General features: G+C 51.0%; 1 protein-coding gene across 15 annotated transcripts in view; it reads right to left on the reverse strand.

The window, feature by feature from the left end:
- Positions 1-13,417, reverse strand: part of PLEKHA6 (pleckstrin homology domain containing A6) — a 137,734-nt gene that overhangs the window by 65,219 nt on the left and 59,098 nt on the right. The gene's annotated exons all lie outside the window — the stretch shown is intronic.

Below are 13,417 nucleotides of genomic sequence, written 5' to 3' on the forward strand. Positions count from 1 at the left end.
AGAGAGGAGTTAAGATCCCTAAGGCAGGTGGCAGGTGACCACTGCTGACAAGGGGAGGCGGGGAGCTCTAGGCCAACAAGCTGACTCAGATCTGAGACATGTTCTCAGAGGACAGCCTTTATTAAGGGTAGAAAAAAAAATCTTGTCTTCTTTCTCCTACACTTTCCAAAGCAGATGTGGGTCTTTTACTGCCTCAGAGTCTCACGGTGCTCTCAGGTCACGGGGTCTAATCTGCCCCTCAGGTCTTTTTCAGATAAACTACTTCCCTGGCACCAATTCCATGAGCTAATGGTCCCTTTAAGACTATTTTTTTCCTATCTGCTCTCTAGTTGGCTGGAACAGATGTTCCTTGTTCCTATGGCAACGAACCTACCACCCTTCCTCATGGGTACCTTCCTAGGGAAGGGCACAGCACGGCCACTCCCTTACCAGAGCAGAATTGGCTGGCATGGCAGAGAGATGGCCCAGGCATGGCAGCTGTCCTCTGACAGCACATGGAAGGTAGAAGGAGGGAGGTTATCTATGCCATTGTCCCCACAACAGACCAATGTCCATCTTTCCAACGAAGGGTTAAAAGCACATGGTGTCTCTTCAGCAGATTAAATTAGCACTTCCTTTGACCTTTTTTCACATCACTAATGAAGACCAGTGAAACCCCCTAATCGAATTCTTATTTCAAGCTGCACATCACTCTCACCCTTATCTGGGGTTTGTGATCCTTCCAGACGGAAGACCAGTCCTTACTCAAGGCAAGACTTCCACAGTCAGGCAATGGGTGGGGAGGCAGGAAGCACTGTGCATCCCACTGGTTCTGCATGGGGGTTGTCTCCACTGCAGATGATGCTTCTCTCACTAAACCCAATTTGACCCCATTTGTTCTTGGCTCTCTCAGCCCTCATGAAGCCAGCTGGATTCTTCTTATAAGCCACAAAGTTGACTGAACTTTAGCTTCCTCTCTTCTGAGCTTTTAGCCTACTGGGATCCCACAAGTCAATGTATAAATAAGAACAAGCCAATGAGTGATCCCTATCAGATGTGCAGAAAGCACCTCCCGCATTGGGGATGACGCCAAAGTCAGAGCTCCCCACCCCCACCCTCGTCTCTCCTTCACTCCCTTCACTCGCTGCTGGAGAGGCACACCCTGGAGGAAGAAGCCTGGCTCTGGAGGCAGACAGCTCTGGACTGGAATCACCCGTATTGGCTGAACGGCCTTAGGCAAGTTACGGATCCTCTCTGAGCCCTAGCTTCCTCCTCTGTAAAATGGGAATGCTAATTCCACCCGATAGGATTCCACGAGGCAGTACAGAACCACAATGACTTCACAGCATCCCCAAATCCACAAACATCTAAAAATTGAACATTTCTTCCTAACTCAATGGGTGGCAGACCCCAACCTGACTCGAACCTAATCAGCAACACAGCGTGACCCGAACTGTCATGAGACTCTTTATAGCCTTTATTTCTGTTCTGCGACTCTTTAGACAAGCCTTGCTGCAGAAATATTGATATGCTTGATTCTGGGGCTGCTCCAGCCCCAGCTGGAGGTTTGATGTAGCACAACAGTATGTGCATCGTGTCACCCACAGGCCCCAGGGGTTCAGATGACCGGTTGTGGAGCCGTCTATACACTCCACCGGCCCCTGAAGACAGGGGTTTCCGGAGAGCCACCAGACTCATTTAGGCTAAAGATACTGACACAGACATTCAGATCACTTGCCTTATTGTACTCTGGATCTTTCCTGGGTCCCTCCAGGTTCCTGCAGCCTTGAGCCAGGTCCCTGGAACACAAGTTGGCATGGGGCAAGGGAGAGGATCCAAAGACCAGCCCGTAAGAATTTGCTGCCTTTCCATCTGAACGGAGCCAGCAGAGGCCATGTGTTGTTGTTATCTGGTTGGACTTCAGGTATAGACATGCCCGAATATTCCAAGCGTGCCTTCCAACTCCCCACGTCATCGGGCTTCCGGCCCTCTCTCTACCCGACCGCCACCACACAGCTTCATCTGTGCTACCCACGCCCTAAAGACCTTCCCAGGGGAACGAGTGTCTAAGCCCCAAGGGACACTAATGGATGCAGGGGGCCAAAGTTTGTAGAGAGTTGGGCCAAAGGAAGGAAGAGACACTGAGTGTGAGAAAGATGATGAAGATGGGCCACTCGGGGGTGAGAAACACACGCAGTGGAACAGGTTTGGTGTGTTTCTCCTGATGCTGTTTCATGGCCCCAGGAGGCTTGTAAAATGGGAAGCCAGCCCTGTCCAATAACTGTGAGCAATATTGGGCAATTGCTCCTCTCAGATCTCTTGGCTCTAGCTGTACATTTTAGGGATTTACTGGTGATTACTATGGACTTGACCCATTCCGAGGCACAGTCACCCAGGTGGGCTTCTCAGTTCTGACCCTGGATCTGCTATCTTAAGAATCCCTGTCTCACCCACTTTGAGCCAACAGACACTTTTCCACCAGATAGGCAGCTGCTGGACACAGACCTGCAGACACTACCTCGTGGAGCAAGAAGTCTACCTGAGGTTCTGGAAAAGGCCCTGCTGTCCATCCAATGGAGAACTGAGTGTACAGAGTTAAGCAGGACCGTGGCAATCAAATTCACCTCCCTCATTTTACAGATGAGGAATCACGAGGCCCAGAGAGGGACTGAGTTGCCCAAGATCATGCAACCAGTTGAAGACAAAGGTGGCCTTGGAGTCCAGAGACTGCTTTCCATAGTCTTCACCAAGATAAGGAGAGGGACATCTTTAAGGTCCCAGTTATGTTCTTGTTGACCTTTATACTCAGAAAACGCCACGCTGCATGGTTAACACCTTCTGTCCCTTTGGCTTAAACATTAGAAGAGAGCCTCACCTCCAGGAATTGGCTGTACGCTCTGACTCTGTGTCCCAAACTTATCCAAAGTTTAAGACAAAATCCTCAAAAAGCCTCCTTGAGGAAAGCCATCATCGCTGGGGACCAGAGATGTGCTAGGAGAACCAGTGCCGTGTCACCATCGTCTGCCTGCCCCATACCCAGGTAAAGCCATCACATGGACTGTGGAGGCAGGTGGCAGAGATCTTTCATTTGCACTTTCTTGGATCCCTTTTCACTTTGCCTTCCTCCCTTCGGCTATTTTGAGTAGGTCTGTGGTGTCTGTCACCAGGCACAGCGGTGTGTGTTCCTCCAGCGCTGTTCCTGAGGGCTTTGCTCTTCTACTGACCCATCTACTACCCAACAACCTCTTGGAGAGGAGAACTTCGCACACACCTGGGCTCGGTCTTCCAGGTCGGAACCTAAGGCTCCCGTGTGTTTCACCAGCTTGTTCTACTTCTCCCTCTGCCCCAGGCAAGCCCGAGGCGAGGGTGTGCCCCTCACTCCCCCAAATTTCACAACCTGAGTCAAACCTCAGCTGCTTTCCGAGGCTAGGAGGGCTCTCGTTGCAGAACATGAACATGGGGAAAACCAGAAAATTCTCTCCTATGAAGAAGCTCCTTGGCATCTGCTTTCAGAAAAAGGGTCCTAGAAGAAATCTCAAAAAGAGCATCTAGTTTCACGTCTAGGGTGATTTCAAACTGATTTTCCCTTCCACGCGCTCTCCCCTACAGGTCTGCACACATGCGCACACCCAGCCACGTGACTCAGTGTGGCAGCTGGGGCTGCCTGGGGATTCCCACATGTTTGTTGCTATTCCAGGCCTGGCTCCGCAGAAGGTAGACGACTCAGACATTCTAACCCTCCAGGAGCCTGCAGGCTGAGGGAAGTTACAGTCGGTTCTCAGGAGAGCTCAAGAAGATCCACCATTTCAAACACTGATAGCAAGATTTTTAAATGCCCTTAACTCTTGACCATCTAAATGGGGTATTTCCAAATGACTAACACTGGACACCAAATATAAAATATACCGCCTGCTGCTCCCATAATCCGACCCACAAATGCCCTCTCTCTTCCAAGGATAGAAAAGGACTTGCAGCATTTCCAAAAGATAACTTACAGGAGTAAGAATTGGCGAAGCCTGCTCGTGGAGCCCTTCAGAGAAGGGAGTCTCTGGCTCGATAAAGAGGAAGAGGACGTAAGCGCACATTCCTTTGTCAGACAGTGGCCTTGTCTGGGAGGTAAGACCCTCCCACAACTTTGAAAAGTGAGAAAACCAAGACTCATTATGAGTTTATCACGACCCAAGGACCCACAGGGAAAGAACAGTGGTGACAGGGCCCGAATCCGGGTTTTCAGGAATCTACCCAAAAGAGCTGTTATCAGGGAGATTCTCATCTGTTTGGAGAAGGTCCTGCCTGGAGGCAAGATTTTTGGATTTCGTGCACCAGTTAAATTTCAAAAAGTGAAATTTAAGGAACCGCTATAAGGCTGCCAACTTTTTATTTTGCCAAATAAGGACATTTTAAAAGCCCAACTACCATGTACTCTCACCACCAGCTCATGAAAAGAATAAAAAAGCCATAACCCCAGAATAAATATTGGAGCACATCTTCTGCCCCTAAAAGAAAACCTTTGAACTGAATGCATTTTGCTTTCTGGAAAAGAAAAAAAGATCAGTATGTTTTCCCTATTTCTCTCATTTCACCTCGGACTGGTAAAAAACTCTGTCACCGACCCCAGATCAATAATCATTGGGCCAGATGTCCTCTCCAGGTCCCTTTTAGCTTAAGCCTAGAAATTAAGAGAAAGACCCTAAGCTTTAAAGATTTGGAACTTTCCAGGAGACTGAGCTGGACAAACATGGGAGAGAGACGGGGCAATCAACACACATGCTGAGCCTTGCTTATGTGGACGCGCTCTGTCAGCTACAAGCCCTGAACGAATGCTGTTGCTGTGTTTGTAAATCCAGTGTTCAGGGAGCATCGACCTTCATGTGGAGCCTCCCAAGTTTCGGGGCGCCCTTGGACTGTTCAGTCCCCTTGCCTGCCAAGATAAGCTGGGGAGAAGAGGGAGGAAGACAATATGCCCCACCGAGTCAAGAATTATCTGAGAGATAAAGGCACCCCTGGTGAGTGGCTGAGGGCAGGAAAGCAGCAACATGACGCAGACACGGACCCACTGACACCATTTCAGACCTACAGTTTTGAGCCCAGTGCGGACTGAGTCCCTTTCAGGGAGCCCCTGCTCTGTTCTCCCTGCCTCACATTATTGCTTTCTGCTCTTCGTTCTGATGGGGAAGGCAAGGGGGAGGAAGAGGACGGGGAGGTGGCATGGAGGGAAAAATGCAAAAAAGGCCCTGGATGAGGAGCCGGGTCTTGACCCTCAGCCTTGACCATCTGCCCACTACCCATGCACCCTTTGGCACCTCTTGGCTCTGGCTTCCTCGTCTATACGGTAGGAAAGATACTCTCTCTGTCTTCGTTATGGGACTGCAGTTAGACTGGGAGACCCTTGAGGACAGAACCATGTCTTTTTTTTTTTTTTTTTTTTTTTGGGGNTTTTGAGAGAGAGAGTGTGTGCCTGTGCAAGAGGGGGGAGGCGGGAGAGGGAGAGAGAGAGAATCTTTAAGCAAACTCCGGCTGAGTGCAGAGCCTGACGCGGGGCTCATTCTCACAACCCATGAGATCATGATCTGAGCAGAAGCCCAAGTTGGACACTTAACTGACTGAGCCACCCAGGTGCCCCCAGAACCAGGTCTTATCCATACCTGGACCTCAATATCTAACACAATTCCCAGGAGAGGTGAGCGATTGGTAAACATCTGCTGAACCCAGCCAGAACGCGAGAGCGTCCATGAGAGCACGCTCTGCGCTGGGACGCTCTGCACAGCTGAATCAAAGGAAGGGTTATTGTTATCTGCTGGCCAAAATCATACATCACACCATCTGTCAAATATACAAAGACACTGGGATTGTCTTTGGAAGTAGATGGTGACGTACATAAAAAAATTATTTTTAAATGCCCGTAGTTTCAAAAATAACCCTACTGTACAACCCATTAATTATATTGCCTAATAAATAGCTGTGGGATTGCACCCCAGATTCAACTGCACTATACAATTTCCTTGCTGAGAATGTGTCTTGACTGTCCTTTGCCCTGCCCACATCGCCTCTCGTCCATCTATCTCACCATATTCAGAAGTCAGTAGACCAGCCCCGGTTCTCTCACCTATTTGAGGCTACGTCTATACCGAGAGTCGAGGTCCTTTGGCTGGCTGCAGCTTTCGAAGGTACCAGAGCTCAGGACCCCCCCCTCACCGGACCCCTCTCTTTATTCCTTCCCATCCACTCCATGTTCTGCTTCTAGCTCCCTCCGTCGCAGTCCACTTGCAATGCTTATCTCATCCCCCTAAACCTGCTCTTCAAAAGCCACTCCTGCTGAGTCTCACGGGCCTGGCGCACACACCATCCCCACCAGACTGTTCCGTGCAGTGTGTGCTGCCCATGGGCAGGACTGTACAAACAGGTCTCAGCGGCCAGGACAGGCTGCCCGGCCACCAGCCCCTGTAGGAGGCAGGGCTCTGGTCTCTGCTCCTGGCCACTGAGAAGCACCATGCAAATCCTGGGAAGGCAGACCCGCATGCAGCCAGCCTTACCCACCACCCACCAATCACCTCCCCACCCAAACTTCCACCTTCGGGAGGAATGCCAAGCTCCGTATGCCCTCTCATCCACCCACCCCTTGCCCCAGGCACTGGCCAGCATCCTGCCCAATTCTGAGACACCAAGAAGAAAAGGCTCCCGGCATTTGTCTCTCGCAGCTTTGATCTGTTTAGCCTGGTGCAAGCTAATTCCACATGGAGACCATGCTGGAACCCATACTGGTTACACCTTCCCACCACACAGACAACTACAGCACTCACAGTTAGCTTTTTTGGGAGGGTTTCCAAGCGCCTGCAGAAACCAAGGCTGGCTCTGGGGGCGTTAGTCCTCCAGATGCCCATCTCCAGGACAGACCCAGGTCCTAAGCTCCCTCCGTACCCCCCAACCTCCAAGTGAGGAAATAGGCACATTCTAGAAGTCAGAAGGTTTTTCCTAATTTTTGATGGGAGACTCCCAAGGAAGATGGACATTCACGGGACATTCTTGGTAGTAGAGAAAGGAATTAAATGAAAGAAGAAGGAAAAGAAAATTTGTTTTCCAAGTATAATAGAAGTGCCCCCAATACACACGCCCCCCCACACATTCTTTTTCTCTCTTTCTCTCTCTCTCTCCCCTCCCTCCTGCCTCCCTCCCTCCTTCTCTCTGTCTCTCACTCATTGTGAACCACTGCTCTTTGCCCAGCATGCGCGTCCTTCCCCCACCCCGCCCCACCCCGTCCTCTCCACACTGGAAGTCCGGGTAGCTCCAGTTCTGCCCACCCTAGGTCCCCCGGGGCCCCAAATTTTACCTTCCATGCTGGAAGTCAGGAACCAACTGGAAGACGCAGACAGCTGATTGGGAAGGAAGGAAATAACACTCCAGACCGGAGAAAACTGCCAAGGGTGGCCAATGCAGTTCCCATGAGAAGGAAGGAGACAGGGAGAGAGCGGGGGAATCCAGAATTTCCCTAGCCTTCCAGGAAGGCTCTGGTGTCAGCTCTCTCCCGGGTCCAGCATTGACTGAAAACCAGGGGAAAGTCTCCTGATAAAGCGGGGGTCTGAAATATGAAACTGCAGGTTGGCTGAGTCCTATATAAACACACTCACACCCCCGGCTCCTGGGGTCTGATGGCTCACCCGCCCTCGTTCCCCTCCCTTCCCTCCCTCCCTACCCTGCCGGCAACTTGGTAACACCAGACAGCCCTCTAGCTGCGGCTCCTCCAGAAAGCCTGAGCGGAGCCAAGCAGAGCCTGGCAGACACAGGAAGGGACCTGTCAGGTGCTGTCCACCGCTCTCCCAGCACCAACCCCAACCCCCTCCAGCAGCGCAAGACCAGGTGCTCAAGTGGCGCTCAGGGTCAAGGCAGCAAGGGCCATAGGCAAGTTCTCAGTTTAGGAGCAGAGATTTCTAGACTCCCCCTCCACATCAAGGAATACCATTTTCCCAAGTATCAGATTCCAGATAACTGGTCTGGCAGAGACTAACTGCTAAACTCACCTTCCTCTCTACTCTTCTTCCGATTTTCTGCATCTGGCTCTTACGGAGCCACCCCTTTTCCTGACGGTTCACCCACAATAGGATTAGGCCACGTGAGAGTGAGAAGGGAAAGCATGCAGACAATGGCCCCATTTTGCAGATGAGGGAGCTGAGGCCAGGAAGAAGAAATGGCTTGTCAAAGCTGGGGAGTGACTCCCAGCCTGATTTGGCATCTTGGGTCAGATGAAAAAACAAAGTGAGATGGCATCACACTTTAATACAACTAGATATTCCCTTGAAGCACTGATTGTGAGAAAAATCATTTACCCTCTCTGCGCCTCAGTTTCCTCGGTTGTAAAATGAGACAAAATATACTACCCGAGAGAGTAGCAATTTCCATAAGGTGACAGGTATACAGCGGTGGACAGGCAGGAGGCCCCAGAAAGATCCACTGCCCTCCTGCTCTGCTCGCTATTGCATCCCACCTGTTACCATTACTTCAAACGCAAGAAGGTAACTCGAAATTGCCGGTAGTATTTACTCTCCCTTCAGGTGCTGGTTTAACGTTTCTCATGCATGGTCTTCATGTTCATCTGACTATTAACTTCCACGGCTGACTTGGTGCAGTACTCAGAATGCAGCATTTCGCTTCTATAAAGGGAAATCTTTGACCTAGAGGCCGAGGTCACAGATTCACACTGACGACCTCCCCCAGGTGTTTCTCAGATCTCCACCTCCAGGCTCCAAGCCTCAGTCCCCGGGAGCCCAACCACCAACCGAGTATCTTCCTAGAGGGTAACTAGCCTTTGCCTTAAACTCGGCAGGTCTAAAATCAAATAAAGATTCACCATGCCCTGTCTAACCATTGTATTGATGTGGGACGGTCTCCAGACACAGTAAATGAGGATAAGGAAGGGCAGAGCAATTAACTTTGCACGCGACCATTTGGGTTAAGAAGTAGTCTGTAACTACCTGTATGTTTCTATAGAGCCGGAGTCAGCAAACATTTTATGTAAAGGGTTAGAGAGTAAATATTTTCAGGACCATGTATTTCAGGGCCAGCAAATAGTTTGTGGGCCATAGAGTCTCTGTTGCAAATACTCAATTCCGCCTTTGTTGTACAAAAGCAGCCACGGACAATATGTAGACAAATCAGCATAAACAAATGAGCATGAATAAATCAGCATAAACAAATGAGCATAAATAAATTAGCATAAACAAATGAGCATGAATAAATTAGCATAAACAAATGAGTATGGGTTAATTAGCATAAACAAATGAGTATGGCTTTAAACAAGACTCTACTTGTGGAGACTAAAACTTGAACTTCAAATCATTTTAATGAATCAGAAATCTTATTTTTCCCCCAACCATTTAAAATATAACACCACTTTTGGCTCGTGGGTCATAACAAATGAGGTCGTGGGCTGGATTTGGCCCATGGGTCTTGGCTTGGACTGGCTTAGAGCATCTCAGGAAGGATGCACGAGACACTGGTAACAGCGGTGACCTCTGGGGAGGGAGCTGGGAGCAGACCATGATGGAGCAGGAGGGAAACTTTTCACTGGAAGCTCTTCTGTACCATTTGAATACTGCAACCTACACAGGTCAAACATGGTCAATTATTAATGGGGTGGCCATCCAAGTCCTCTTACTTCCATCAATGTCAACATTAACTGTCCCAGTCAAACAGGCTTGTAACTGCCAGGTCGACTTTGTCTCTCTCCCACCCAAGTCCGGCACCTGACAGTAATCGGTGCTCCAAACCCACTGGCCCCGCTCACCCCAGCGCCTCAGCCCACGACGAGCTATCTGTTCCTCTCCCAAGCATGCCCACTAACGCCCTTTACCACTCCACGGTCCTGTCCTACAGCCTTCTACCCTAACTGACTTTCTACGTGGGTCAAGCTTGTTTCCAAAAGAGAGACTGAAGCCTTTGAAGGACTGGGACTATTCATTTCTTGCCTTCCCTCTCTGCTCTTACACCAGCGCCTTGCACCTAGCGGGAATGCCATAAATAGTTGCTTGATTGTTAATCCCCCATCCTGCTAGAGACAGTGTGGAACACAGGGAAAAGATCCACCCAGAATAGAAGTTGGTTCTGAGACACGTCGCAGGGCAAGAGTGCACACAGGCGCAAAGCCTTCAATCGTAGGAAAGAACAGTTAGGGGCAAGGAGAGCTGTTAGAGTCGATCTGGTCCAACTAAAAAGGGGCTCTGCTCTGGAGAAGGAAGTCAGGAAGCCCCATAGGGGAATTTTCCTCTAATCCCAATCTCTCATGCATTCACCTAGTGCAGTAAACCCCCGATCCTCAATTGGAGAATTCGGGTGATCTCAGAATCAGAGGCTCCATGTTTCGTGGGGACCTCAGTACTAAGCAATCTGCCCTTCCATCCAATGCAGGAAAAGCTCTCTCCAGCACCTAGGAAAAATGAACCTGCCAGCTGAACTGGCACAGGGATGAGATGCTCACTAGTTTTGAAGGCAACCTGCTCCCCTGTTGAAGAGCGTGGTTAAGTGTGCTTTCTGCTTCCACCCATTGCTTCCAGTTCTGGAACTACACAGATAAAGACATTCTGAGTGGGTAACAAAAAACTAACGATAACTGCCAAATATAATTGAGTTTTCAAATGCTTCTTCCTTCCAAGATGTTCAAAGGGTTTTGAAAGACACAAAATCATTGACTCTTTGAAACTGGAAATACCTTTGCTCAAAAATGTTTATTGAATGAAACTGAATATAGTCCCTTTTCTGGCTTTTCAACACGAAAGCATTCAGGTTATGCAGTAAAAGGAGTGGTTTTATATCCTTACAGGAGGAAACTTCACAATCACCCATGGCAATGAGGGTCCTAACATCCCATTTTTACGCTACTGGGAACCCATTAGTAGAGGAGTTCGCTCACTTGCCCAAGGTCACACAGCTCGTATGTTCTAAAGCCAGACTTCAAACCTAGGCCTGCCCAGCTTCAAAAGTCATAGTCTTTTCCTTCAGGTCCAAAGTTTCCATGACAGTTGGTCATCTCTGTCAACCTCACCCCGCCTCTGAAATGGGCAGAAATGAATATTTCCATCAAGAGCACAGGGGAGACCATATAACAGTCCTGCAGCCCTTGCCAGAGCCATCCTCATGAGCCATTCAGGCCTTCCCAGGATGACAGGAATGAGGCCAAAGCCAGGCCAAAGCCAGGATGCCGGCGCCCCACAGACACCCCAGGGGCAGAGTGGCATCTCTCCAGCTCCCCCATGGTGCACAACCCTGTGCTCCCCATCAGCCAGGCCTCCCGACAGGGCTGTGATGTTCGGGAGCCCATGAAGCAGCACATTGTTTGGGCAGCACAAACACAACATTGACCTGGGTCCTGGCACCTTCCCTATGCCACCTGCTTTTGGCAAATATTTGTCCTGCTCACCCAGTAGAGGGCTGGGAGTCACTAGGCCCCCCAGCCCGACAACTCCAGTTCCGGGAAGATGGGCTGCAGAGCGCGGGGGCTAGGCACCGAGGAACCACAAACACTTGGATCCAGCCACTCCTCCAGGCCTCAGCAGAGAAGTGCCTCATGCTTCGCGTCCCCCACACCCTCCGAGCAGCTCTGAAATATTTCCAGCCAGGCTCCTAGCCCATTAGCGGAGTTCCGCTTCAAATCCCCGAGTGGCTCCTGATTGTCCGGCTGGAGTTCACAGTGCCCTTCTCCACCCTACCTGGCTCTCTTGCCAACCTACCCTGCAGGTGCCTGGAAACACACCTGGCTGCTCTCCGCCTCCGGAGACGCGCGCATGCCTGGGCTCATCTGGCCTCGGTGAACACCTAGGCACAGGAGAGGACCCTCCCCGTTTCTCAGGAGGGCAAACCGCAGCGAGGAGTTGAAAGCTCGCACAGGATGTGAATGTTGGAGGCAGAAGCGGGCCTCGAGCCCACTGCTTCTCTTCTCCGTTGCGCCAGAGAGGACACCCACTCTCCTTGATTAGTCTTTAGTCTGGACTGGCCCGAGGAAATCCCGTGATGCTCTAGCCCTCCTGCCCCCATTCTCAGGTAGCTGTCCTCCAGACCTGCACCTGGCTCTCTCGAGCAACCCACACTTTTATCTGCCATCTCCCTGGGAGATGTGGTCATTAGCAGAGAGCACTATGTAGGAGTCTAATTAAGCAATCAGCAGCAAATGCAGAAACCTGTTCAAGCCACCCCACAGAGCATCCACCCAGGGATCCTCTTACAGTCAGCTCCCTCCCCCGAGCTTCCTGGAAAGGTCCCTATTGTTTGCCTGGAACATAGAAAAGTGTCCGATTCTGCCCTCCTACTTATCTGCTGGCACTGACCTCCCAAATTCAGCATACCCCCTCCGGGGGCGGGGGGCTTTCACATAGAGCACAGTGTGAATGGTGCCCCCAGAACTGTGAGACACAGTAGCCCCAGGTAGTTGGGAAAATGAAGGTCCCCAGATGGGAGGGGCAGGGTGTTCTGAGAGGATGTCTGCCTACCTGGCTTTTTGAGGTGTCCCAGAGCTATATGCTGCTGTGCTGGTATTTTGGGGTCAGGGCACAAGAAGCAAGGAGCCCTCGAGCAGGTTGGTAGGAAGGTGGCAGGGGTGGAGGTGGGCAGCGTGGGTGGCTCAGCACTCCTCCCCCCCCATGTCTCTGAGTCCTCTCTCTTTTCTGCTCTGTTCACCTGTTCCTGTTTCACCTTTTAAATGGAATGTTCCACTTGCCCTAGGAGCCCGGGGGCGGGGAGAAATTCTGTGCTCAAGAAGAGCTTTCTTTTTTAGAGACTGGAGTCTCAGGGGTTCCCTCGGAGACTGCGGCGGACGGCAGGTGCAGGAAATGGGATGAAGGCAACGGCAGAGAGGATGCTGGGAGGACCAGACAGACTGGAATGCATGCCCTCTCCCCCTAGCCTGGGGACGGTCAAAGCAGGGGACTGGAGGCCAAGACACTTGCTGCCTCCCTTGATCCTGGCAGAGCCCCCTCTCAGGTGTCAGATGGGCACCCCAACAAGCTGGAGCAAGAGTCAGTGAAGGCCCCCAACCTCTTCTCCCGTGCCCCTCCCTGAATAATTTCTTTTCTTTTTTCTCTGGGGGCCCTTATCGCCCAGCCCAGAGACATTTATTGGCCTCATCTCTTTAACCCTCACAATGGAGCAGAGGAGACTGGGCACGCCCGTACTGATGCCCACGAGCTTTTCAAAGAAATGGTGTGTATGCCAGTGCTGGGGGGTTCGGTGGGGGAGGACAGCACCTCAGGATAAATCCAGGGCTTCTAGTCCCCTGGGAGCTCCAATTACCCCCCAACCCTGTATCAATGCAGGACTCAATGTGCTCCCGTGCCCCGGGACTCTGCCAGCTTGGCCCAGAACCCTGGCGCACACTCTCGTTCCACCAAGATAGGTGGGTTCTCTCTGACAGAAATGGGAGAGTAACTTTTCTTTCCTGTCACTGGGTCCTGTCCTG

Source organism: Ailuropoda melanoleuca, chromosome 8 (assembly GCF_002007445.2).
Source record: "Ailuropoda melanoleuca isolate Jingjing chromosome 8, ASM200744v2, whole genome shotgun sequence".
NCBI lineage: Eukaryota > Metazoa > Chordata > Mammalia > Carnivora > Ursidae > Ailuropoda > Ailuropoda melanoleuca.